The 27,293-nt window shown below is 42.9% G+C and overlaps 1 long non-coding RNA gene across 2 annotated transcripts; it reads left to right on the top strand.

The window, feature by feature from the left end:
* The first annotated feature begins 314 nt into the window (after positions 1-314).
* Positions 315-15,205, top strand: LOC115390928 (uncharacterized). Of its 2 annotated transcripts, none has more exons than XR_003931712.1 (4): positions 315-441; positions 639-647; positions 4,392-4,395; positions 15,194-15,205. It is a non-coding gene; the product is annotated as an uncharacterized LOC115390928 (long non-coding RNA). The 2 variants fall into 2 exon arrangements; XR_003931713.1 differs by lacking the exon at positions 4,392-4,395 and adding an exon at positions 5,957-5,962 and having other exon boundaries at positions 316-441; positions 639-645; positions 15,194-15,204.
* Positions 15,206-27,293: the final 12,088 nt, after the last annotated feature.

Genomic DNA, 27,293 nt, shown 5'->3' with positions numbered 1-27,293 from the left:
GAAGTTTACAAAATCATTGCTGCTTAAGGCTGAGGGGATCTGAGGCTCAACAGAGCTGTGACTTTTTGTCAGCCTGGCTATGGTATCAAAGAGGAGCCTGGGGTTGTTCTAGTTTTCTTCTATTAAGGATGAATAGTAGGCGGTTCAAGTTTTACATAAAGTTTTTTTTTTTTATAAGTTAACAGACTATCTTGCCAGGCAATACGAAATACTTCTAGTTGGGTTAGATGCCATTTCCTCTCTAGTTTTCGAGCTGATCTTTTTAATGTTTGCAGTTGTTTGTTGTACCATGGAGCTAGTCTCCTGTGGGTTAATGTTATTAACTTCAGGGGAACAACTGAGTCAAGTGTGGAGGAGAGTGAAGCTGCCACTTCATGTTCAACTAAATCAACCTGAGTGGGGCTGATACTGCTGTCCATTGGGCCAACAGATGGGAGTGAAGTTAATATTGATGGGATCATTTCCTTGAATATGGTCACATTATCCTCTGACAGGTATCTTCTAAGTTTAAGTTTTTTCCCAGGTACTTTAAAACCAGCTAACGTAAACTCAAATGATAACAGTGAGTGATCAGAGAGTACAGGGTTGTGGGGAAAAACTGTTAATTGGTCAATGTCAATACCATAAGTGAGAACAAGGTTGAGGGTGTGATTAAAGTGATGAGTAGGTTTATTCACCTTCTGAGAAAAACCAATTGTATCAAGTAGTGAACTGAAAGCTATGTTAGGCTGTTAGTGTCAACATCTACATGAATATTAAAGTCTCCCACTACAATGATTTGATCTGAGCTTAAGACTAAACTGGAGAGAAAGTCTGAAAATTCAGACAAAAATTCAGAGTATGGAGCAGGGGGGCAATACACTACGGCAAGCAGGACTGGCTTCTGTGTTTTCCAGCTGGAGTTAATGAGATTCAGAATAAGACTTTCAAAGGTTTTATGCTTAATTTTAGTTCCAGGACTGATTATAAGTTTCGAGTTATAGATGGACGCAACACCACCGCCTCGGCCAGATTCTCGGGGAATATGATAGTTGACATGTGTATTTGGGGTTGCTTCATTTAAACTGAAATATTCATCCTTCCTTAGCCAGGTTTCAGTGAGGTTTAATATATCTACATTATGATCAGTTATTAGGTCACCAATAAGCAAGGATTTGGAGGAGAGGGATCGGCTATTTACCAGTCCACATTTGATTATTGTGGGTTTTTGTTCTACTGCAGATTTAGTTTTAATTTTGATTAGGGTTTTAAGATTAACTCCTCTCCTCTTGTGAACGTGCTTTTTGCTGGCGATAATAACAGAGAGATGGGTGTGTGAAGAGAGGGCGGGACATATGACTTCGTAGCCTGTCGGACATAGTGCCTCAATTGTAAATATCAAAAGAACTTGGATTTCGAAAGAGAGAATTTGGACTGCAGTTATTCAAAAGAGCCTAAATGTCCATCAGCATGAAGGCCTTTTAAAGTAACCAGACCCATACAGCTCCAATCTGTAAAGGCATTGTCTGTAACATGTGACATCTCATAACAGCTTTGAATGTCTCCCACAAGACAGAGTCCGAGATGTCTGTGGTGTCATTATTGTCAAGATATTCTGTGATTTTTGCTGACACTAGTTCACAGAAATGTTTGTCTGTCAACAGAGATGGATGGAAATGCTATGAGGAGCACTGTCTAGGCTTTTTTAAATCAAGAGCAATGGATGTTGGAGCCTGTTCTGAAATAAAAATGTTCTGGTATTTTGTGCTTAGAACATTTGGTATGAGTTTATCATGCATTAAAAAAAAAAAAAAAAAAAAAAAAAATCATATTTAGTAGGTATATGTAGCAGATATTGTCCAGAAGTTGTTGATTTTCAAATATTTTTTAGCCATTTTTATATTTTACATTTGTGTGCAGATTAGTTCACCTTTTGTGCATTGGAGGGAGAGAGGAGGCGGAGACTACTGCTTGCATTGCTTGTGTTCATTTGTGGCATTACTTCGGGGTTCCAGTAGAGGGGAGTAGCGCCCTTTTCCCATCAGTCAATAGAGGGTTTTCACCGACGTCACGACTTGGGCAGTACCACCGCCATATTGGAGATAATCAGTGTAAACAATCATACTGACAGTAGTCGCGATTGTGTGTCATGGAACAATTTGAGTGCGTTCAGCCATGTCGAAAGCTTGTCAAAACGGACTGAAGAAGCAAAGGAATATTGGGAAGGCCTTGGGTTAAAAGAGAAAGTCTGATATTTCGAGAAGCTACAGTTTGTTGGTGGTAAAGATCCGTATGAGTTGGCTCCCACCTCCTGGACCCTCACTGGGGACCAGGGGTCTATTTCACCAAGCAGGTTTTAAGAAAACTCTGTGCTGAATAACCCGGAAATGAGGGAAACTCTGAGATTTCCATTACGCAAAGGGAGAGAACTCAAACCAGGGACAGAGGAGTAACTCCAGCCTGTTCCACTAGGAGAGGTAACTTAAACTGTCGGTCAGTTACCGCAGTAACACACTCCGTGACTCTAACCTGGTCAGGAGCAGGTTTTTCTCAGTCAACCCTGAAGTTTCTCTCTGGCTCCGCCCCCTTTCAGCCACACGCGTTGCTCCATTTCCTCATTCTTTCAGTCAGCTGGCGAGTTTTTGTGTAGCTGTCAAAATTTCATGTCATATCAGCGATCCTGTAGATGAAGGAGTGGCATTACTGCAGCGTGATTTGAATATTCGTCGGGAGATTATTTACAGACCGCGCATAGATGTTTTGGCGTTTCCGGACAGTTATCTTTTGGAACGGTACCGCTTCACGTCTCAATCCATACGCTGCATTTCACAATCTTATCCGTTCATACATTTGCAACATAACCAAATGTAGTCGCGCACTCACATCCCAGCAGATATTGTGTGTTGCGCTGCACTTCTTCACAAATGGGAGTTCTTTATATAACACTGGAGATGCAGAGCACTTTGGAGTTTAAATCACCACCATCATTACCACCACAGCAAATAAAAGACATGACACACATTCCATTTTGTCTTCTTTATTTCCTACAAATAAATAAATAAATAAATAAATAAAGGGTTGAGTTCATGTTCCAATAGTGAACATAATTCACCTGTGACCATGAACCCACCTGCAACTTGTGCTCCAGTATCTCAATTTCCAATTTTATCTTCTTCATCTGGAGGTCCAGATACTGCTGTTCTTTAAGGGATTTCTCTATCTTGTTAAGTTAGTGGATTTTGTAAATTTCTTTGAAAGATAACTGGGAACACATAGAGAACATTAAATTATACAGCTGCACATGAATTGAATGAAATGGACCTCTGGTGTTTACTGAATCTCACAGTTTGATCTGTGATGTGGAAGTTGAGGGACCATCCTGCTGCTGACCAGCCATGATCTGTTGAAAAGGATGACAATGTTGAATATTTCAGTGTCGGCTAAATGTTGAGCTCTATGTTCCACATCAGTATTCAGAATTTTAATGGGAAGAGAACAATCAGTAACATACCTCTATGACTTTCTGGATCCTCTGTGAGGGCAGCAGACACGGTTTCATCCTCCTCATCCTGGATAAATAACATCTTTCAGTATATTTGCGTATATTTTTCCAAACTAACAAAACTAACAAAAATATTCTGAGTATTTCCTACTGACAGTTTCAGGTTGGTTGTAGCATGAAGGGGCTCCAGCAGGCAGATAGAACCTTCACAATCTATGGGGACAAAAGAAGAAAAGGACATGAAAGACAAAATAAATATTTGCATCAATAACATTTTTAAAATATTATACTCAAATAATAGATAATAATAATAATATTAGATTAAATAGGATTAATTATTTAACATAACATGACGTGTGACATAAAACAACTGCACAGTCCATCAGCCACTTAATATTTATGCTATTTTACAATGTTAAACATGCTTAAAATGATGCACCTCAATGAGATTATGCCGAGGTCTTACTTGTTTGAACAATGTTTTTATATTTCATCTTTAGCTGCTGCCATGTGCGCTTCTTCCCCACGGAATTACAGCTAAATGAAATACCTTAACTGGTGACCATTCAAACAGTTTCCCTGTAATAATATTTAACATTCAGTAATATTCTGATATAAAGGACTACATTTAAACTTACTCACTGACACGGGCAGCAATTTTCTGCCACAGCATCTCCCTCTCTGTCGCTGCTGCAGCGTGTTGCATTTTTTTTCGAAAAATGTGTTCCATACGTCGCTCTGTGCTTCTCTGTTGCCATGGTGACTCGTCGAATCAGTGCTCCATTAAAGGTGCTGTAGGCAGGATTTTGCTAGTCAATGCTAATTTTTCTGTGTTTTCTTTGGATTAAATATTAGAGTATCCACTGATAATCCTTTAGGAGTGTAGCATAATTGCACTACCGCGAGGGAGCAGCGTTTCCATCTGTCTCTGTTCTGAGCTGAAAAGGAATCTCGACAGCTCCAGGTATCTTTGACCAATCAGAAGAGCCCCTGAGGCTCTAACCGTGATTGGTCGAGGGGTGTTCGTTGCACATTCTTGTGGGAGGGGCTTAACTTGCGTAAGGGCGTGATGTGAGAGAAAACAGGACAGGATTGGCTGTGCTGGGTTTCAAATTGCCATCTTAGATGGGTCAAATCGCCATCTTGCTTAGGAAACCCTAAGCAAGATGGCGGAGATGCTGAATCCTGCCTACAGCACCTTTAACGCTGGCTTTTTATAGTTGTCGTGCACGTGCTAAAATCCAGATGAAACTACTTGAAGTTGAGTAATCCAACTCAAATCAGCTGTTGTGTAACCAAAAACCCAGCGTTTTCCCTTTCAGAGTAGATCAACACAGAGTTCAGGATTTCCCTCAGAGTTTCTTCAACCTGCTTGGTGAAATAGACCCCAGCACTTTTGTAGGGGTTGGGGTTCTGAATAATTGATTAAAACGCAAATATTACCAAGCTGATGGCTACAAATAGTGTGATAGCTGAAATATGTTTTTTTTTTTTTTTTTTTTTTACATAAAATACTTTAAAAATCTAGCACAAACAGTTTTTTTCAGGAGTAATACATCCCTTAAGGGTAGGGACATAAACATTCAAGTTTCTGTAGAAGCTAAACGTTTATGAATGATCAATGTAAGAGCCATTGTAATATAGTCAGTTCGGTGCTTGTTGCATCATTTAGGTAATGGATTGATGTTATAGTTTAAATGAACCTATAAGTGTGGAGGCAATATTTTATGTCAAGCTGGTGTCCTGCCTCCAGCAATCAGCTTGATTCTCCACAGGTTGCTGCTGCCTGCGAGGCCCGCAGAGGGGCAGGCTGAAAGCTTATTTGTAAAGGTGCTGGATGGGAGGAGGAGTTCAGTTGAAAAAAGTTTTTGACTGTGCAGCACAAGCGTGGAAAGAGAGCTTACCTTAAGGTGATTGTGGATTCAGACAAGGGAATGTTTTGGAACTGGTAGTGGACCAGAAACATTTTGATTTTTTGTAAAGCCTTAAGTTGTTCGTTTTTGATCTGAATAAATCTTCTGTCAAGCTCAATCATCTCATCTGGATTTCTGGAAGCACGCGTCTACAAACACGACCCCCTCCCTCTATGTGGCTGTAAACAAGATTTTGGAAACCTTAGAGAACGGCCACAACAATCAAAGTAACATATGAAGTCATTAATGAGCTTAAACTGTTGTGCTCTGTTTCACTTACCTGACAAGAAACCTGACAAATTCGGATGTTGTCCAGATTTTTCCCTCGTAGATCTTGGTTAAGCTTTGCTAACCACAAGTGCCTCCATTCCTCTGATAGTTTTTGGCATTCCTCACCCTGGTTTTTTATAACTTTTGGAAGTCTATTCATTCATTCATTCATTCATTCATTCATTCATTTTCTACCGCTTATCCCTTTCGGGGTCGCGGGTGGCTGGAGCCGATCCCAGCTGCTGTGGGCGAAGGCGGGGTATGCCCTGGACAGGTCGCCAGTCTGTCGCAGGGCGACGTCTATATAATTCCAAATGTTTTTCTCGGTCTGACCTATTGGTACAACTAATGACACGGCAATAATTTACCATTTTTCTTGATAACGCTCTGGATCTTCCTTAGGACTCGTGCTTTGTTGTGATACGGAGTACCTCCAAGATGGCGACTTACGGGTCGATGACGTGCCTGATGACGCGTCGAGAAAACCTCTATACAGACGAGTGAATGGGAGTTTGGGTGTTCATTTCACTCTTCCCATTTTCACCCTTTCTAATGTAACTACCTCAATATAAACTCTGAAAAACAGCCAACATTGTGGCATCTTTATGCTCTGTGTTTTTTTCATTGCGTCTGGAAAAATGCATATTTCAGACTTTTGTGTAATTATTCAGTGTTCGCCTAACTTGATGGAAAAAAAAAAACCTCAAACCAACAAAAAAGAACATATATTTACTCATCCCAAACTCCCACTTTCACTAATAAAGCGGGAGAAAATAGCTAAACATGCCAGCTCAGGGACCCTATTCTCGTCAACACCTAACCAGCAATATCATGAGATGGTTAACTGTAAGCAGAGTCTCCATCCGAAAGAAACTATTAAACAATAATCATCATAAGATCTCAATAACAAAAATTTAGAGAGTGCCGAGGTGTTTATTTAAAACAATATTGACCATTTTATTGAGCAAATTAACAAACCAAACAAAACATTTCCAGCATTCAGAGTTACTCAATAGTAAATAAACGAGAGTCGGGCACCTTGATGAGAGAGAGATCAATGTCTCTGCCAGGAAGTCGGAATGCATATAGATACGTCTCTCATCGTAGATCAAGAGGGTGCTCTCCCATGCCAGTCGCAAGTATTTTCTCCTTCACCTGAAAGCTGTGAATCCTCGTGATCATGACAACAGGACATATTCCGGCGTCAGGTGGCTGTCCCAGTTGGTGCGCTCTGTCAACTTCTATCGGAGTGGGAAAGTGAGTCGAGCCTAGCAGGTTCCACAAAAAGTTAGCAAAAAACTCCACAGAGTTTTTTACCCTCCATTGTTTCTGGCAGGCTCACCATCTTTATGTTTTGGCTTCAAAGTCGATAACTGTCTTTTGGAGCAGCTTGAGCCTTGCCTCTAACTGTGGCCATTGCTGCTTTAGCTAGGCCAACTGTGTCAAAGTTGCTGCTGGTCGCCTCCAACGTAGAAATCCGAGCATCATGTGGCCTGTGTAGCCTTCAGGTATACCTCAAGATTGCTGAAGCGGTCCTCCGTCTTCTTACTCACGCTGTTAATAGCCATGAGGATAATTCAACGGTTACCAGAGGTAAATCCGTAACATTGTCATTGTGTGCGTCATTTGTTTTCGTTTACCTCCTAGTAGCCATCAACTATGTAACTTAAAAATTAATGCATAGCTCGACTTTCTGAGGGATGAAAGTAACTGAGAGGTGTTATATTGAGTTCAATATAACATCTGAGCTTAGAGCGGAGGGAGGAAAGTCATGAAACCAGCAGAGCTCTGTTGGCATTATATTGGGTTTTATATCATGAAGTAAATTTGAAATAGAACTCTCTGAACTTTTCCTCAAAAGGGAGCTTTATTTCGATGATGTGGACAGGTCAGCTCGGAGCTGATCAGCGCCTCTCAGAGCGCACCACACACCGCAGGATTTGCGATCAGAAATATTAAACATGTTCATTATCTATGATCTCCCCTTCCGACGCCTCCTGAGAGGCTCCGACCGAAAAAAAACTCTCTGAACACACCGCACACTACACGAAGATCGGACCCGAGCTCATTTGCATAGTCCAGACAGTCGGACCTTGTCGGCTTTGGTCGGGAGGAGAAGATCGGGGTGAAATTCGGCCTGATCATTCTGTAGTGTGTGCTGGCCTTAAACTGACCCACAGGTTGACGTGACCCGCCAACTTTCCCGCTGACAAAAACCAAAACACAGACGATAGTCTGTGCCAGACCGGCACTGCAATTTTCAAGTGACAATTTAGCGCTGTTAGCAGTACTTGCAATGAATATGTCAGGGCACATTGTACAAATCATTAAAAATGTGTAACATATTTATGGTGGAAAATAAGTATTTTTAAAGTTGAAAAACTTTTTAATTTACCTTTAACCTTTTGTAAGACCCGAAGACAATGAAACTGGACGGAGATGACACGGACTAATATACGTGAATCCAAAAGATATGTCTAGATCTAAAGCTGTGTCTATATCTATCTGAATAGATTGTGTAATTTTAGACCAGCTGTGTTCATTTTATATTTAAGCTGTATCAAAGATGGTATAGATGTAGCCCGTGACTTTTTATCTGAACTTTCAGCACCATGGACAGCGGACACTCTGAGATTGACAACTGTCAGGCCGCATTTGTATGTGTGTGTGTGTGTGTGTGTGTGTGTGTGTGTGTGTGTGTGTGTGTGTGTTGTTGTGTGTGTGTGTGTGCGTGCAGACAATGTTGTCACTAATGCGCTGCTAATTAACGCATTATTTTAATCTGATGACTTTCTTTCAGTAACGAGCAATCCAACGCGTTCATTTTTCCAAACCAGTAATCTGATTAAAGTTAGTTTCCTAAGTGACTGTGCGTTAATATTTTGTTATTGCCTCATAATATATCAGGGTTTCCACCAGACCTTTTCAGTCCGGGTGCCCCGCCCACGCTAAATTCTGCAGTGCCAGGACAACGGACAGGAAAAAAACAAATAGTAATAGCGCCGCATTTGCGGCTTATTAGCAGTTGCGCTCAATCGACTGAGCTGGAAGCTCCGCTATGAGTGAGCACCGTGGAGCAGCAGCTGCGCGCTATGAGTGAGCGCCGCCCCGCTCTATGCTGCTTCTATGCTCCGTGTGAGCAGCGCACTGCTCGACACTGCTCGGCATTGCTCGGTTTAGTATTGCAACAACACATCATCAGTAGGGTAAAACTAACCTGTCTCACGACGGTCCCCCCACCCCCCAGGCCACTCGCTTCCCTGGCCAAGCTTTTATCCTGCAGGAAACACTGTACGAGGGGTTACCGGAAAATAACCGGACTGTGGTCATAACTTTTTATTTTTTTATTTTCACATTTCATCAAAACTGTCACCTTCAAAGTAGGGCTGTCACGATATCAAATTTTCTCTTGACGATTATCGTGGGCAAAAAATGTCACGATAACGATGTTATCACGATATCAGCAAAAATTTAACTAATAATGGTAGAAACATTTAGATTCATCTTTAATTTTATTTTTGTTTGTTTTCTCTCTTTTCCCAGATGAATTACAGTCAGAATACCTGTCAAATGAGGTGTTGAAACAATATGAGAACAGTAACTGTACAACTGCACACAAAAAGTGTAGTTACACTCAACTAATTAAAATCTGATGAGCTGATTAACAGAGGATCCACAGCAGAGGCATAATTTACATAGGGTTAGTGGGTTATGAAAACCCTCGGGCCCTGTTGGGGTGAAATCCTGTACCACCACCACACTGTCGAGAACTTTTGTTTGTTTGTTTGTTTAAATCCGAGGCGGAATGAGCAGCAGCTGCTTCTCTCCACCCAGAGGCGCTGCTACTGGCTAGGGCCCCGAGCTGAAGGGGGCCCAGAGGGACGGCTGACATCAGTCAATTTCAATGACAAATTTAAGGCGCTACACTAGACGCTGCAACGACAACGTGTCGAAAATCCCCCGCATGGGACCCTTTTCCGAGTACTCACCGGTTAGTTGCTAGAAGGGGGCCGGCGGAGAAGACGGCGGATATCAGCGACACAACTTGAAATCCCCCGGACACATTACAATGACACGTCTGGAACCTACCTAATGGGGCCCGACTACTACACGGCTAGCTTCAACGTGCAATCAGTGTTGCTAAACACACTTTTTTAGGGTTAGGATAGAGTGTCTTGCTGTCGTTGTCGGCCATCGCCGACATGTTTAGTTCACTCGAGACGCTCGCTAACTGGGAGCCACGCTAGCTAGGAGCCGCCGCTACCGCTGATCTGCTGTGTTTACATTTGAGGAGAGGGGGAGAGGTGGGGGTGCTGCAGGAGGGAGACGAAGCAGGGCGGAAGAACAGGAGCGGATTTTGAAAATACACGTTTCAAGTGGCACTAGATCCTCTTTACGATATTATCATGTGCGCATTTTGAGCACGATATTGAAATTTCATTTTTTATTACCACGATTATCGTCAATACCGGTTTACCGCGACAGCCCTACTTCAAAGTACTCTCCTTCAGCTTGAATACAGCGCTGCAGTCGGGATTTCCATTGCTCAGAACAGTCACAATGCTGATGCGTAATGGTTTCTTTAAGAGCTTTCTTCGATTTTTTTTCACCTCTTCCACGTCATGGCCATGCCGTTTTTCATGAGGAACTGTTTTACGCGCAGATCCCTGTGCGTAAAACTGTTTCCAGTTTCCCACAGTGCCGGCCGCTTCAGCCTGACCACCTCCCGGAGCCGCAGGGAGCAGGGATGATGGTAACGCTTCCTTTTACAGTACGGTAATTACCATGTATTAACATGGTAATTGCAAGGTAAGTACCATGTAATAAGGAGAAGTTACTGTAAAATTACCATGTAATTACAGGGTAACTATGTTGCTAATTACCTAGTACTTTTAGAGTAATTACCAAGCCAATTCCAGGCAAAGACCAAGTAACTACCTGGTAGTAAGTATTAATTACTGGGTAATTATAATGTATATAGCAACTATGTCATTAATTGCCAAGTACTTACTAAGAAATTGCTAAGTAATTACCATGTAATCAATGGGAAATGTAGACTTTTTACTAGATATTACTAGGTACTGCTAGGTGTGTACGCTATGTATTTCCCGAGTAGTCAAGTGTTTTTTACTACTTACCTGGTAACTTCTTAGTATTTCCCAGTAACTACAACATTTACCTGGTGATTACGATTGAACTGTAGACTACTGCAAAAGGAAGTGAGGCCTGTTCCCACACTATTACCTGGTAACTACTTATTCGTTACCCAGGAACTGCAAAAATACCTACCTCGAAATTATATAGTTATTAAAGTGGATTTGTACTGTAAAAGGAAGTGAGGTCTGTTTCCATGTTATTACCTGGTAATTACTCAGTATTTAGCCTGTTGCTCGGAAACTTTCACATTACCCCACACACTTGCACCAAAAATGCAGCAAACCCCATCAGTGTCTGTGATACAGTCTCTGAACAGCACACTGTATCTGTCAGGAGATCAGAGTTTCCATCAAAAACCACCACCACCAGCCATCACATTACATTAAGATGAACGCATTATTGTTACACTTCCTCACTCCAAACACCTCACTGTGACAGACATGCAAAAACAATAGAGCTGCCAAAGATAAACATTTTAATCAAATGGAGTTCAACTTCTTATAAAACAATTTACAAAACAGTGCACATTTTTAGCAGTCAGGCACCTTTTTTGTTAAGAAACAGAACAGATTTCTTTTGCAAAAAATAAAATACAAATAACAGTGATAAACAATCACTATAAATCAACATTAATAAGTACACTGCTCCAGTCTTGTGAATTCACATCATGTGTTTTCTGCAGACCCATCTACAGGAACCCTTGATCTCCACTATCCCGAATACCCAGGACCGCCGTCGCCAGGTGTTGTCACGTCGTCCACGTCCAGACTTGTACCTCCCTCGGCGTGATGAAGACGAGGACAGCACAACTGTCCCTTCTTAATGCTCAGGGTTTATTCACTGTAACACCCAAACCCCAAACGTGAGAGCTGAAAACATAAAAAAAATATATTAATAAACAGAAACTTACACAATAAACAAATATACACATTGCACAAAACACAAATATCTTTAAACCTTCAAACATACACATGAAACCGACATTACAACCGAAACATTCACCCAAGCCTGAACATGAGACCACAGTCACACCAGCACCAGCTGCAGAGCCACCACACTACCACCGCTATAATGATCAATAAAACACCAAGAAAAAGGAATATACACACCTCATTGACTGCATCACATTGTAAAGGAGGTAAGCCGTTTGTTTTTGCTCTTTTCACGGAGTTTTTAGTGCTTTTTTCTCTCTATCCATTTATCTGTGCACCACTTAACGTGGTCCTACCCGAAACGTTCCGCCGTAAACGCGCTTTCACTCAATAAAGGTAGAACCGAAATTTAATTAAATATAAATATCACCGAGTGGCGGAACTCACCGTCTGCAGACGGTCTGCCATAAATAAGCTTTCTCTCAGTCGAGGTAGAACCGAAATTTAATTAAATATAAATATCACCGAGTGGCGGAACTAACCGTCTGCAGACGTTCCGGGTAGGACCACATTAAGTGGTGCACACATAAACGTGAAGAGAGAAAAACGCTCCAAAAAGTATGTAAAAAGAGCAAAAAAAAAAACGGCTTACCTCCTTTACAATGTGATGCAGTCAATGAGGTGTGTATATTTCCTTTTGCTTGGTGTTTTATTGATCATTATAGTGGTGGTAGTGTGGAGCTCTGCAGCTGGTGCTGGTCTGGCTGTGGTCTCATGTTCAGGCTTGGGTGAATGTTTTGGTTGTAATGTCGGTTTCATGTGTATGTTTGAAGGTTTAAAGATATGTGTATTTTGTGCAATGTGTATATTTGTTTATTGTGTAAGTTTCTGTTTATTAATATGTATATTTGTATGTTTTCAGCTCTCACGTTTGGGGTTTAGGTGTTACAGTGAATAAACCCTGAGCATTAAGAAGGAACAGTTGTGCTGTCCTCGTCTTCATCACACCGAGGGAGGTACAAGTCTGGACGTGGACGACGTGACGACACTTGGCGACGGCGGTCCTGGGTATTCGGGATGATGGAGATCAAGGATTTCTGTAGATGGGTCTGCAGAAAACACATGATGTGAATTCACAAGACTGGAGCAGTGTACTTATTAATGTTGATTTATAGTGATTGTTTATCACTGTTATTTGTATTTTATTTTTTGCAAAAGAAATCTGTTCTGTTTCTTAAAAAAAAAAAGGTGCCTGACTGCTAAAAATGTGCACTGTTTTGTAAAATGTTTTATCAGAAGTTGAACTCCATTTGATTAAAATGTTTATCTTTGGCAGCTCTATTGTTTTTGCATGTCTGTCACAGTGAGGTGTTTGGAGTGAGGAAGTGTAACAATAATGCGTTCATCTTAATGTAATGTGATGGCTGGTGGTGGTGGTTTTTGATGGAAACTCTGATCCCCTGACAGATACAGTGTGCTGTTCAGAGACTGTATCACAGTTTCCGAGTAACAGGCTAAATACTAAGTAATTACCAGGTAATAACATGGAAACAGACCTCACTTCCTTTTACAGTACAAATCCACTTTAATAACTATGTAATTTCCAGGTAGATATTTTTCTATTTACTGGGTAATAAATGAGTAATTACCAGGTAATACCATGGAAACAGACCTCACTTCCTTTTACAGTACAAATCCACTTTAATAACTATATAATTTCGAGGTAGGTATTTTTGCAGTTCCTGGGTAACGAATAAGTAGTTACCAGGTAATAGTGTGGGAACAGGCCTCACTTCCTTTTGCAGTAGTCTACAGTTCAAGCGTAATCACCAGGTAAATGTTGTAGTTACTGGGAAATACTAAGAAGTTACCAGGTAAGTAGTAAAAAACACTTGACTACTCGGGAAATACATAGCGTACACACCTAGCAGTACCTAGTAATATCTAGTAAAAAGTCTACATTTCCCATTGATTACATGGTAATTACTTAGCAATTTCTTAGTAAGTACTTGGCAATTAATGACATAGTTGCTATATACATTATAATTACCCAGTAATTAATACTTACTACCAGGTAGTTACTTGGTCTTTGCCTGGAATTGGCTTGGTAATTACTCTAAAAGTACTAGGTAATTAGCAACATAGTTACCCTGTAATTACATGGTAATTTTACAGTAACTTCTCCTTATTACATGGTACTTACCTTGCAATTACCATGTTAATACATGGTAATTACCGTAATGCAAAAGGAAGCGTTACCGGGAAAATCTTCCCAAACGCCAGTGGCGGACTGCGCATTTCACACTAAGGCCTTCAGAACAGATTCGCCTGAACCAATCCACCCCTCAATAACTATTTTATGTCTATAAAAAAAAATCTTATTAAACAGATATGCATATGATGGGTTGTTGCACAGCAGATAGATACTTGTGCAGCCACAATAAATGCCTTTGCTGAAGTGCACAAGTCTCCTACTACATCTGTGCACATACAATAAGCATCAACTTAATAAAACAGCAATATTATTTAGGAAAAGAGGAACATTTTACTCAACAAAATCCCGATTATTTGTAAACAAAATCCATCCACCTTTCCTTCCTCAAAAAGAGTTCATTTGCTCTGTCATATAGATTATCCGTGAGTTTCAGTTCCATCAGCAGATCCTTCTCCATTGCCATCAAAGCCAGGGCTGAAAGTCCAGCTTGCCCTGTGGTATTTCTGGCGTAAGTTTGAATTCTCTTCAGGTCTTCTTCTGCTTCTTCTTCTTTGGAATAATTGCAGGTGGCGACCAACAACTTAGGTGCATACCGCCACCTACTGTATCTCTTGGTGAATGTAAATCAGAAGGCCTGGATATGCTGTTATTGGTGTACGCTAGCTAGAAGGCGCTGAGTCGCCAACTCAAAATCTGATTGGTTGAAGCAACTGTCTGCTTGACGCTTCACTTTACTTTACTGGGCTATCAGAATGGACTGTGAAGGCCTCAGGCAGATTTTTTTTTACCCTAGTAACAGATGATGCCTGAAATCTGATTGGTTAAATGATTTAATATGAAAAAAACATGTCTGGAAGCAGCGCAACCACGGGAAAACTATGAAAGGAACCAGAACATACCGTTTGGAATCATTTAGTAAGTATTCATGGACAAAATATAATTTACATCAGTCTGTAATTCAGATACCTTTTAGGCCAGCAGAGAAGGCCTTGCAGGCCCTGACGGCCCACCACTGCCAAACACCCTCCATCGTCCTCCAGCTGCCTTCTCAGCTTCTGGCAAATGTCCACGCGAGCCTGTTTCTGATCCATGGTTAAGAGGCGCGGGATCATTTTCGCATTTTTCGAAGAAGGGGGTGGGACTGTAGTAACATAAACACTGCTTGTGAGCTGCCTGTGTGTCTTTGGGAGGTGAAATTTTTCACAGTTATCCTCAAGGCTATGCTATAGCGACATGTAATGGCCAAAAGTCTGAAATCATTCTTGTTTTAATTTTATAAACACAGTCCGGTTATTTTCCGGTACCCCCTCGTATATTGTAACGTTCTGCAATCCACGAAGCACCAGACGTCCCGAAGTCGTTCCAAATGGCTTTTTTATTTTACTTAGGCCAAGCAGACAATTAATCAACATAGGGCTACTGTTGCAGCCGGAGCCAACGCCAAAACTCTCCACAACAGTCCGTGAACATAACATTAACAGGCTGGCTTCAGCCACCTATCTAATTTTAGAGTGCCACCTTCAGGAAGAATGGTGCAACAGCACATTTAACTGATTATTGTTGACTCAAGAGTCATTACAATATGTGAATTTCTAAGAGAAAATGTTTCTCTTGCAAAACGCCGGGTCACGTATATTAAAGGTGTAATATAGGATTTTGTCGAAAAGACGAAGCCAAACGTCTGTTACTCGCTTTTTGAAAAACACGCATGCGCCAGACCATCCTACCTGCTCGACAGCTTCTCCAGAGGAAACGCCTATGGCTCATCTCCGGGCGTGCACGGCTCTGTTTACAGTTTCTGCGATCGGCCTCGCTCATAAAGCTTATTTTCCGAAACAGTTACACTTTCATTATGTCAGACCAGCGTGCAGGTGTAACGTGTTATACACCAACTTCTGTATTGTAAAGCCAATGAAACAGAAACAAAAAAACATGTTCAAGTTTCAAGTTCATGCACTTTCAATAAAGTATTATTTAAACAACCAGTAGTCATTCTTATGTTGAGGCAGCAAAGGGAGGAAATCGGTAAAAAGTACCTAAGTTACTTTAAAAGTAACTGTAACTTAGTTACTTTGATATTGAAGTAATCAGTAAAGTAACTAGATTACCTTTTTGAAGATTAATCAGTAATCAGTAATTACTTTTTCAAGTAATCTGTGACAACACTGCGTGCATATGTGTATTTGTTCTTCAGAACAAGTTTGTGAACTGGTTTGTGACTTTATTCTGCTTTCTGAGGCATATAGGTTTGCTTGGCTCAATAAAAGTGAGCATTAGTGTGTTGTTTGAAGGTAGCATGAGGTATTGTTTGAATGGTAAAATTACTATCATAAGGGCCCATCGAGAATGCTCCGCCCCCTCTGTACTGAGACCCACGCTCCGCCTTGACTACACCACAGATGAACAATCTGTATCCAAGTCTGACCAACCTACAAATCTCACCAACTGCTCCATCCGAGCTCCACACACCCAGAACCAGACAAAAGAGGCAAATAAAAATGACTTGGAGCAAACAAATGGGAGGACTTTTTAGTCCAATGTCACCAAAACCTAAATTGTCCTCACCACCAGAAGACATCTTTCCCATGATACAAGTAGCAAACCTGGCATTTGGGAGGGTGGTCAGCCAAGAACCATATTGGTACATTGGACTTGGAATGTTGAAGATGTTGAGGAAGAGGTGCATTCAGAGGAGAACGTAGACCAGCAAACAGAGACGATGAGTGTTTGTGGAAAGCGAATACATTTTGCAAGAGACTACAAAAGTGGAAGAGAAAAACAAAAAAACCAAACATGGCTAAGTGAAAGAGCAGAAGAACAGAGATGTACAACAGGAAATCATTCACCTCAGACCACAAAGAGAGAAGAAAACGCAGCAGAAATGATAAAAGCGGACATGAAACAGTTGAACTTGATAGAATAATTCTCGAATGAGGAAAAGACCCAGACTATGAACAATTGGATATTAAACATTATTTACTTACCTATTGAGGAACAGTGAAACCATAAGTGACTCTTCTTGTTAACGGAGAACTAATAGTTTTCTTTTGTGACACAGGAGCTTGCAGAACAGTGTTAAAATGTTCAGTGCCCAGGATGAAATTGTCAACAGATCAGCAAATGGACAAATCGAGAAGCAGCCACTGGCAAAACCTGTCACAATAGAAGGCCCGGAGACAGACAGAACAGTGACAGTTTCCGTGTCGTATCAGCCAACTACCCATTTAACCTGTTGGGACGTGATGCATTGTCACAATTGAGACAGTGCATTATGCCAAGCGTGCAAGGAAGAATGAGAGAAGCAAGACTGATAGAAGATGGTGACATAATGGTCCAATACTCACATGTACAACCAAACTATTACTGGACTCTTGACCTGATTGCTGGACCCCCCGTAGACACACCCAAAGAACTCATGATAAAAGTGGACACCTTTCTGAGTGGGAGTCCAGGCTTAATGAGACCAGAAAACTTACATGTGACATTGAGATTTAAACACAGCCCATGACCAGATAGCACTTATGACAATCATATACATAAACTAAAGGAACAGCAAGTGACCTTGAAATACACTATTACAGACCGAAAAGAAAGAGCAGCTGTATGTAGGAACTCTAAAAGATTGCCAGCCTGTTAAAATCAAACCAAAAAATTAATATCAACCATATGTCAAACACTATTCACTGAAACCTAATGCAACAGAAGGAATTACACCAGTCATTAAAGATCTGTTAAAAGCTGGTGTACTGACAGAATGCACCGACTCACCATGTAACACACCTATATTTCCAGTTATGAAAGCAGCACCGTCTACAGGATGGAGAATGGTACAAGATCAGAGCGGCGCGGTGCCTGCATGCTGCGTCGGGAGCCGTGACTGGGGTGCAGGATGGGCCCCCCCACCTTTAATTCTTCCTACTTTCCTGCTTTATCAAATCTTTATCTTTTGCCATAATTGAGACAGGTGTTTTTGCATGTTCAAGTGGTGAGAACCAGAAAAATGTAATTTTACAGCATGGCCAGACCCTGGATAAAGGTACCGCATGAACTGCTGAAGGACGGTGGAACCAAATCAAAAAGATGCAGCTGTTTGGTTTCATGAGAAACTCCAACTTACATTTCTACTGTAAAATTTTAGGAGCCATTATGATCAGTTGAATGATAAACAGGAATTTCCACAAAAAAAAAAAAAACAAACAAAAAAAAAAACACAAATGCCTTTCTGGCACGTTTTTTTTTTTTTTTTTACAGTTTTTCACGATTGTTATCGTGAAACACACGTTTCTCAATACAATAACGGCTTTCTCAACACTGCACACACAAAACTGAAAACTGCACACACAAAATGCTAAACATGACACTCCCTTTGCAAGAACACTCTTGCCATCAAATATCTACATTGTGTTCACAAAATGGAACTCATGTTTTCATTTGCTATACACAGTCGTATTTTACATATCATTCAATGAGCACACACAAGTAAGCTTTTGCTGCACACTACCAAGCATTTACAGCACATTGTAGTGAAAAACTGAAAACACTACTGTAAAATGGAAAACACCATATGAATGACACTGACTCTGGAGAATAAGATATTTCTCCTTTCGTAAAAATGACTCAATGTAGCCTACTTTTTTCATAAAAAAATTGAAACTTAAAACAGCACACAAATATGCAGCCAAAAATGTTTTATTTTTGGACATAGTTGAGGAATCATCATGATCAAGCATCATCATGCCTTTGGTTTCTGTCAGGCCAGAGGGCCTCGTCCACATCACAGGCCATGTTCTCCCTATGGAGACGTCTCTGGAAGAACCGCCTTGAGTGGCGCATGAACCCCTGAATGGACTCGAGTCTGACATCACCACAGGCTCCTTCCATGGCCTGGACCAGTGGGACCTGGGTCTGGGGGTTTCAGTCACACACCTTCCACCTCCAAGCAGAGAAGAACTTCTTGTTGAGGAATGGAGAGTAATGTGGGAGGAATAACACCGTAAAGTGTGGCTGGTCCTGGAACCACTGACGTTCAAGCAGAGCGCGGTGGAAACGCAAACTGTCCCAGATGACAACATAAGTAATTCTTTGAGGATCATCAGTGTGATCTGGTGGAACAACTTGTTCGTGGAGGTCATAAAGGAAGGCCAGCAGCAAGTCTGTGTTATAGGCACCAAGATGTACATGGCAGTGCAGGACACCAACGGTTATGCTCCCACCACACTGACCGGGGACCCCAACAATGGCCCCTTCGCCTATGATATTTCTTCCCCTGCACCTCCTCTTGACCAGATTACAGTAAACCCAGCCTCATCTATGAAAATAATGGTAACACTTTACTTGAAGCACCTCTGTATAACACACTATAAGTACATTATAGAACTGTATAACTATAGTTAAAAACACTTATAAATGATCAACATGCTTTATAACATCATAATCACCATAATCCTATGCTGTACAGTTGGTTATAAAGCGTTGTGATCATTTATGAGTGTTTAAAACTACTTATAATGTGTTATACTGGGTGCTTCAAGTAAAGTGTTACCAAAATAATATATTCATATGGTTCATTCGCCATATCAAGCTCCTCGATTGGCTGAAACAACAAAGAGAATGCAAGTTACTGTATGGACAGAGAGGTCAAAAGACACTGTAGAAAAGGAAAGAACAAAAGTGTTACTGTACATCAGAGGTAGGCTACAATACCTGTATGTCAGTGCTTTACTGTACTGTATGGGACTTACAAGCACAAACTGGTGCCGCTCCTCTTGAGGACACGGTCCAGTGTAGACCACGGTCCGCGGAAGTTAATGTGCAATTGACTGCAGAGTGTATTGTCGGTTGAAGCTTTGAGCTTTGACATGAGAGGTGTGTGCAACAACTGAACATTGTGTGCAGTGTTTAGACCACAAGGTGATGTGCAATTGGCGTCAGAGTGTAAAGAAGGAAAGTCAGAGTCTCGCGGAGTCATAAGGGAGTGTGAAGTAGTGACAATTCGAGTCGAGTGAATGGTACGTGAAGTTAAGGTTGTGCAAACTGTGCCAACGTTTAGATTTTTGTGTGTCAACAATCGTGAAAAACTGTAATGATACAGTTTTATGGTAGTGAAAATTGGAAAATTGTGGTCCTGGACTGCTATCACTTCAGCCACATTGATTACATGGTGATCAGCGAGCTGAGAGACCTGCTGAGGCAGTTCAAACTACAAGAAGTGAATCTGATTTTTTCCAGAGTGCAGGTGTGTACGTCAGTCTTTAGAGGACTTTTTTTAGGCTGCCCTTTCTTAACAGATCTGCTATAATCCCACCATACTCCACTGGAAAAGACTTGAAGGGAGTTTTGTGGAATTAAGCCCTAATCACCGCTCCCTGTTGTTAGATTTTGAAGGTCAGATGTCACTGTAACTGTGTGTTCAGCAGGTTTTTGCTGGTGCATGCTGGATTTTATGATCTCATACTGTTTTACTGGAATTTTAATATTTTTAAAAGTCTGACCTCAACTAAAGAAAAATTAGTCAAACCATGTATTACAGACATGACACATTAAATTTATTTCAGGGAAACAAAACCAGAAAGATTCTCAAAATTGAAGAAACATAACTGCTAGTTGACATTTTTTGCGATTCTTATAAAAATCCTATAAAATTGAACCATCCTCCATTACCTGGAGAAATGCACAGAGAAACCAGGCGAGAGCGCTACAGCAGGCCCATGTCCGTTTGGTTATTGAAAGTATACAATGATCACCCTCACTTGTGCTCTCTCCATGTTTTTCTGAAGCCTTCTGTTCTGAAGGTTCTGCAAGCCGCTGATCTGGAGGGCTTCAGGCATTTGAACAGCGTGGAGACTGCGCTGCAGACGGAAGCAGCAAGTGTTGGCGTTGCATAACAGCTACAACTTTTTAATGACAGCACTGACGGGAAATGTTTGATACTGGACAGAGAGAAAGTGGCAATGACTCTGGCTGGTTGTAAACTATTTGGATTTATTTGCCTGTTATGACTTAAAGGACAATAATTACTTCCAGCGGCTGTGGATTGACAGAAAGTGTTTCACTGAAGCTTTTATCTGTGAAATTGAACTTTGAAAGATACTAGGGAGATTACAGCACTACCTTAGTGTTGCATAAGAGCCAATGGGAACATTTTATATTGTATATGAGAAAGGGTATCAATCCATGTGTATTTTATAGCCCCCCCCCCCCGGTGCTGATTGCATTGAGCTGGAGTCTCTTGAGGTGAAAGGTGAGATACAACACAGACAGATTGCGTGGGTAGATGGGATTGTGAGATCGGTTAAGATTTGCACGGACAGACAGAAGGCCAGATGAATGTCACCTGTCTGACACCAAATCTTAATATTTTCTAAGAACAGAAACTGAAGTTGACTCAGATAATCTATATATCTCAACTGAAATGAAAGTTTTTAAAGTTGAAAACATTAAATTTTTATTTTTTATTTTTTTATATTAACACTGACATTTTATATGTATAAAATATGAGAAAGCGAGAGAGAGAATGCACTTTTTTTTCTGTTTCACTCACCTCATTCATGAAATTTTCCTAAATAAATCTGACATGTTTAATTTGTGCGTGGAATTAAAAACATTTGCTTTATTGCATATTTTGCATTTTATCTACTTCAAAATCTGCTTCTTTTGATGATACATTTATGCAGTCCCATCACAACATGTTTGTGTGGGAATTGATCTGTTTGTCCACTGATAAGACGTTTGTGCAGAAGCGTCACTCGGTTTTTAGGACAGGAGGCTCAGCCCCCAGTAGATGCACAGGATGTGAGTGAACATAGCACACAAGCACAAAACTTCACAATCAGGTAGCAATGACTGAGAAATTATTTATTTGTGGTGTCTGTTGAGAGGGGGATTCCTCACATTGGAAGGGGCGGGGTTTGGTAACGTGGGGAGGTGTGATACACTGATGTTTAGGGGTTAAATAGGCGGAAGTGATCTTACAGGATAGTTTTCCTGGTTTGACAGCTGTAGCTCTGGTGTGCGGATAATAAACTCAACTCGACTCTGCTCCCTCGTCCGTCTCCTCTTTTTGCAACCTCATCATTGGTGACCTCCACATTGGTGACCCTGAATTGGACATGTCTGTGGATTTAAGCAACAGGAGCACAAGGGCGTGCCGCTGTACATGCCGCTGCTATCAAGCTATCTGACTTCTGGCAACACTAACCCGAACCATGGTTCTAGCACATCGAGGCACAACTCGAGCTGATGGACTCTGGATTCAGCAACCACCTGCCGTGTTATGGGTTTCCTGTGCGACCTGCCGGCGCAAAACAGGTACGCAGTCCTGAAGGCGCAGCTACCCCGGCTCTTCCAGCTGTCGGACGCAGAGCGTGCTGAATGGCTGCTGTCTCTTCACGGCTTTGGAGACGGCAAACTCATGCAGTTGATGGAGAACATGCTGGCGCTCCTGGGGTCGGGTGACACATCGTTCCTCTTCGTCCATCTGTTCCTGCACCAGCTGCTGCCTCAGGTGCGTACAGCTCTGGCTACCTTGCCACTGGTGTGCACAATGGACTACTGGGTTCTGGCAGAAGAGGCAGACAGGATCCTGCTCGCTTTACGCCTGCTCAGCATCCATGCTGCGTGGCCGTCAGAGCAGCAGCACTAGCCAGAGGAGAACACTTCGGCTACGGTCATGGCAGCACGAGATCGGCGTAAGCAGGACAGCGCGTTGTGTTTTTTCCACTGGCGTTTTGGATCCCAGGCACGGCACTGCTCGCCGCCATTCGCATTTCCCAGTGCAGGGAAATGGCGTCCTCAGTGCTCGGTAGCAGCTGTGAGCACTGAGGATACCAACAAGCTGCTGTTTATTGAAGACACTGTGTCCGGGAGGTGTTTTCTCGTGGACACTGGCACAAAGCGGAGCATTCTACTGGCTTCCGGCATGGACAGAGCCAGCGGTGAGCATGGCCCGCAGCTGGATGCCGCAAACTCCAGTTGCACCAGGTTTGTGACTGTGTGTTTTGATGGTCAGCAGTTTGGCTGGGCCTTTCTGATGGTTGATGTGGCCATGTCGATTCTAAGGGCTGATTTCCTGTGCGCACATGGATTATTGGTGGACATTGTAAACCGTTGCTCGGTGGACGTGCTTTCGTTCTCCTCGTATTCATGCACTGTGGAGAAGGGGGGGATTTCTGTCTCTCGCTAATAGTTTGTCCAATTGGGATTTGTACCAGCGGCTCCTGGCTGAGTTTCCGGATCTCACAGTCCCCACCTTCTCATACTCCCTCGTTAAGCACGGAGTGGAACATTACATTCCCACGGTCAGGCCGCCGGTTTATGTGCGCCTTGCTGACTGCTGAATGCGGCTAGGCTGGGGATCGCCAGGGAGGAGTTTGCCACTATGGAGGGTCTGGCTTGATAAATACACTGATGGTGCCTTCCTCAGCTACCTTAGCAGGTAGCTGTGCCTTCAGACCAGGGGCAGATGTCGTCAGGTGGTGTCCAACCTTCACTGGGTGTTTCGGCCCTCAACCACAACACCCTCCGGTTGGTGGGCCTGCAGTGAGTGGCCAGCTCACTGCCCATCTGCCCCTGGCTTCCAGCTTTCCTCTTCCCTTTTGCTCCAGATCCAGCAAGAGGCGCGTTCTGCCTCCTCCCACATCTGGCGAGCTGCTAGCTTTTTGCTCCGCTCGTCCATCCCCATGGCAGAAAGGAGACTCCATGTGGACTTCGTCGTGAAGACCCTACACCCTATCTCCACAGGGAAAACCCAAGCCTGCCAGCCCTTGTCTCGGCATTCTTGGGCCAGGTCATGGTATTTTGCAGCCTTCATTTCATGGGCCTCCTCGCAGCCCTCCTCCCATGGCACGGTCAGCTCGATCAGGATGATCTTCCGATCCCTTGTTGACCACAGCACTATGTCGGGGCGGAGGGATGTTTGCACCACCTCAGGAAACTGCAACCTCCTCCCAAGATCCACTCTCATCTCCCAGGAGATTGAGGCATGACGGATGCAGGGTCTTTTCCCTCTGGTGGACTGTACAGGCCTGGCTCTCTTCTTGATTCTCACCCGCTCTATGGTGTCAGCCAATGAGAGGAGCACTTTGTCGTGGCGCCATCTATACCTCCCCTGGGTTAAAGATGTTTTACACCCAGTGAGTATATGGGCCAGAGTCCCCTTCTGGCTGCACAGCTTGCAAAGTGGAGCCTCTCTTAGGCCCCATGTGTGCAGATGTACTGGGGAGGGGAGGGTGTCATAGACTGACCGCAAGAGGAAGGAGATGCGATAAGGCTCCAGGCGCCACAACTCTGTCCACGTGACTTTGCGCCTGGGCAAATCCCATTTTGTCCAGGCCCCCTGGGATCCTTGCTGTACTGCTCTGGCTACTCGCTTCTCTTCCTCCCTGCTCCTCACTTCCGCCTGCACCATGCCTCGCTTGGTCCTTGCATTAGCACCTCCCCAGGTTTGAAATTGTTCAAAGCCAAGGCCTTGTTGGTGGACGCATTGGTTGCCAACTATGTCCCACAGCTTCAGGGAGCTGATGGCCTGCTCCACAGCTGTGTTGGCAGCCCATTTGCGCCCAGACGGGGTTGTGATGCCAGCCTGCTTGATGAGGTTATCTTTGGAATTCCTCAGGCTCAGGACAACTCTGCACTTTGCCACCTTGTACTCCTCAACAACTGATGACAGGGGGAGTTGCAGCTGACCAGACCGGATGTACAGCTCCACTGATGAAAAACTTGGGGGAATGCCCAGCCACCTCCGCAAATGCTTGTTGGTCTTCCTCTCAATGGCCTCGATGGTAGTCATGGGAAACTCATAAACTGTGAATAGCCACAATAGTCTGGGCAAGAGGCCACGTTGATATAACCAAGTCTTGAACTTGCCCGGGAGTAACGACTTGTCGATCTTCTTCAGCCATTCCTCGGTCTGCTTCACAGCCTGAGCTTTATTGGCACCACTGGTCAGCGATGCATTGAACCACTTTCCCAGACATTTTATTGGGTTGCCCTCGATAGATGGAATGACCTCACCCTGGAATTTGAGGCTAAACTTACTGGTAACTCTACCCTTCTTGATTACCATGCTCCTGGACTTGAACAGCACCCCTGCCCAAGAGGCAACACCACCCAAGGTTTCCAGCACCCATCTTGCTTGGACGTGCATCACAGTTGTTATGGTGATGTCGTCCATGAACGCTCGCAGCACTGGCTGCTCAACACCAGACTCCAATTTGGGACCCCGGGTTATGCCCTCTGCTGCGGATAACAGAAGGTTCATTCCCATGATGAACAAGATGGGGGAGATGGTGCATCCTGTTGGGATCCCCTTTTGGAGGTCCAGCCAGCTGGTGGTAAAGAGCGCTGATGTGAACCTAAGTCGGAATCCTGCAAGGTAGCTGGTGATCATGCCTCGGATTGACCTAGGAATGTAATAGTGGTCAAGCCCTTCTTGGATGAAGTCATGTGGAATTGACCCATAAGCATTGGCAAGATCTAGCCAAACGACTGTTAGGTCACTTTTCTTCTGCCTTGCTTCTTGAATCAATTGGGTGATCGTCGAGGTGTGTTCCAGACAGCCCGAAAAGTCAGGGATGCCACCTTTCTGGATGGATGTGTTGATATATCAGTTCTGCGTTATGTAGGTGGTAATTCTTTGTGCCAGCACAGAGAAGAAAATCTTGCACTCCACGCTAAGGAGAGAGATTGTCCTGAACTGAGAGATTGTGGAGGACCTCTCCTCCTTCGGAATAAAGCATCCCTCGGCCAGTTTCCAGCTTGGTGGAATAGTACCCTTGGCCCAGATCTTCCTCATAATAAATTGAATTGAATTGTGCGGCGCTTGGACAGCCCGTGGGCCTCACTCCTGCACATGGTCCCGGAATTGGATGGTAGCTGGAGGCTGTGTGGTGATTTTCGACACCTGATAACATCACCAAGCACGATCTGTACCCTATTCTACACATCCAGGATTTCTTGGTGGAGTCCTTCAGTTTGTTTTTTAAAACAATACAATTACAAATGAAGGTTTGCACAGTAGCAGTATGTCAGTGCAGTTCTCAAACAGGTGTCACCTAACCCTCATGAGTCCACAAGCCATAGCTTGGTGGTCCATGGGAAATTTTCAAATAACATGATAATCAATCAATCACTATGTGCACCAGTAAAAAAAAAAAAAAAAAAAAAAAAAAAGTATATATCTACCAATGGCTAGAAATGCACCAATAAAACTATTTCTTCATCATTCTTCAATTCTTCATGTAATTCTTCAAGCTGTGGTTCACGGCAGGCAGAGGAGATGACCCTGGCGTTGAAGGTTCGCTGCTTCTCCTTGTCCACAGCCTCATAAAGCCTCACAGACTCTGACTACCGCACAACTCCTTCCCCCCGGATTGTGTTCTTCTTCATTGCACAAACCACAGGAATAAACATACTGAATTTCGCATCCCATTCGACATTTGAACTCTTAAATGTTCAGTCATTAATGAACAAAGCTGGACTCATAAACAACCACATCACAGAAAATAAAGTGTGCATTCTCTTTTTAACAGAGACCTGGCAATAGCCAGATGTCTTCTCCATCCTCAATGAGGCCTGCCCCCCTGGGTACAACTACCTCAGCAAGGCCAGGACCAATGGCCGGAGGGGTGGCCTTGTTGTTTTTCATCGCAGTACCATTCAAACCTCACTACTGTCCATCCCACATGTCAACAGTTTTGAACATCTGACTTTTAACTGCAAATATATCACAGCACATCACACCACCTCTGCACTTATTTATCGCCCTCCAAAACCACATCCATCATTCCTCTCTGAAATTCATGATTTTCTTATGTCACTTTCAACCTCACACTTCAACATCCTGATGTTGGGGGATTTCAATATCCATATGGACTCACCCTCCTGCCGATTGGCTGCTGATTTCAATCAGGTCCTGGATTGCCTCAATCTCCACCAATGTGTTGTTGGTCCCACTCATTCCAAGGGCCAAACATTGGACCTGGTCATCACTGACTCCATCCACATCTCAGGCCTTTAAATCCACGACATTGACATTTCAGACCACCATGCAGTTACCCTCACAGCAACGCAGGGAGTATGCTGCGCTCTCGGACAAGGCTGTGCGCTTTCTCCTTCCTTTCAAAACAACATATTTGTGCGAGAAAGGCTTCTCTGCGCTTGCCGCAATCAACACCAAATACAGAAGCAGGGCGCCGAGCCCAACATGAGAGTGAAGCTGACGTCAATTGAACCAGACTTTGCAGTACTGTGCTCACGAAAGCAGGGACATCCTTCGCATTAGGCTTGTGTAAGTTGGCATAACTCACCAAGTAGTTGTGTAAATGTAAATATAGTATAAATATACTATATAGGGTCAATATAATATATTTGCATATACACTGTGTATA

This window comes from Salarias fasciatus, chromosome 6 (assembly GCF_902148845.1).
Source record: "Salarias fasciatus chromosome 6, fSalaFa1.1, whole genome shotgun sequence".
NCBI classification, from domain to species: Eukaryota; Metazoa; Chordata; class Actinopteri; order Blenniiformes; family Blenniidae; genus Salarias; species Salarias fasciatus.
The sequence above is the reverse complement of the archived record's forward strand: the minus strand, read 5'-3'. Positions and strand labels throughout refer to the sequence as shown.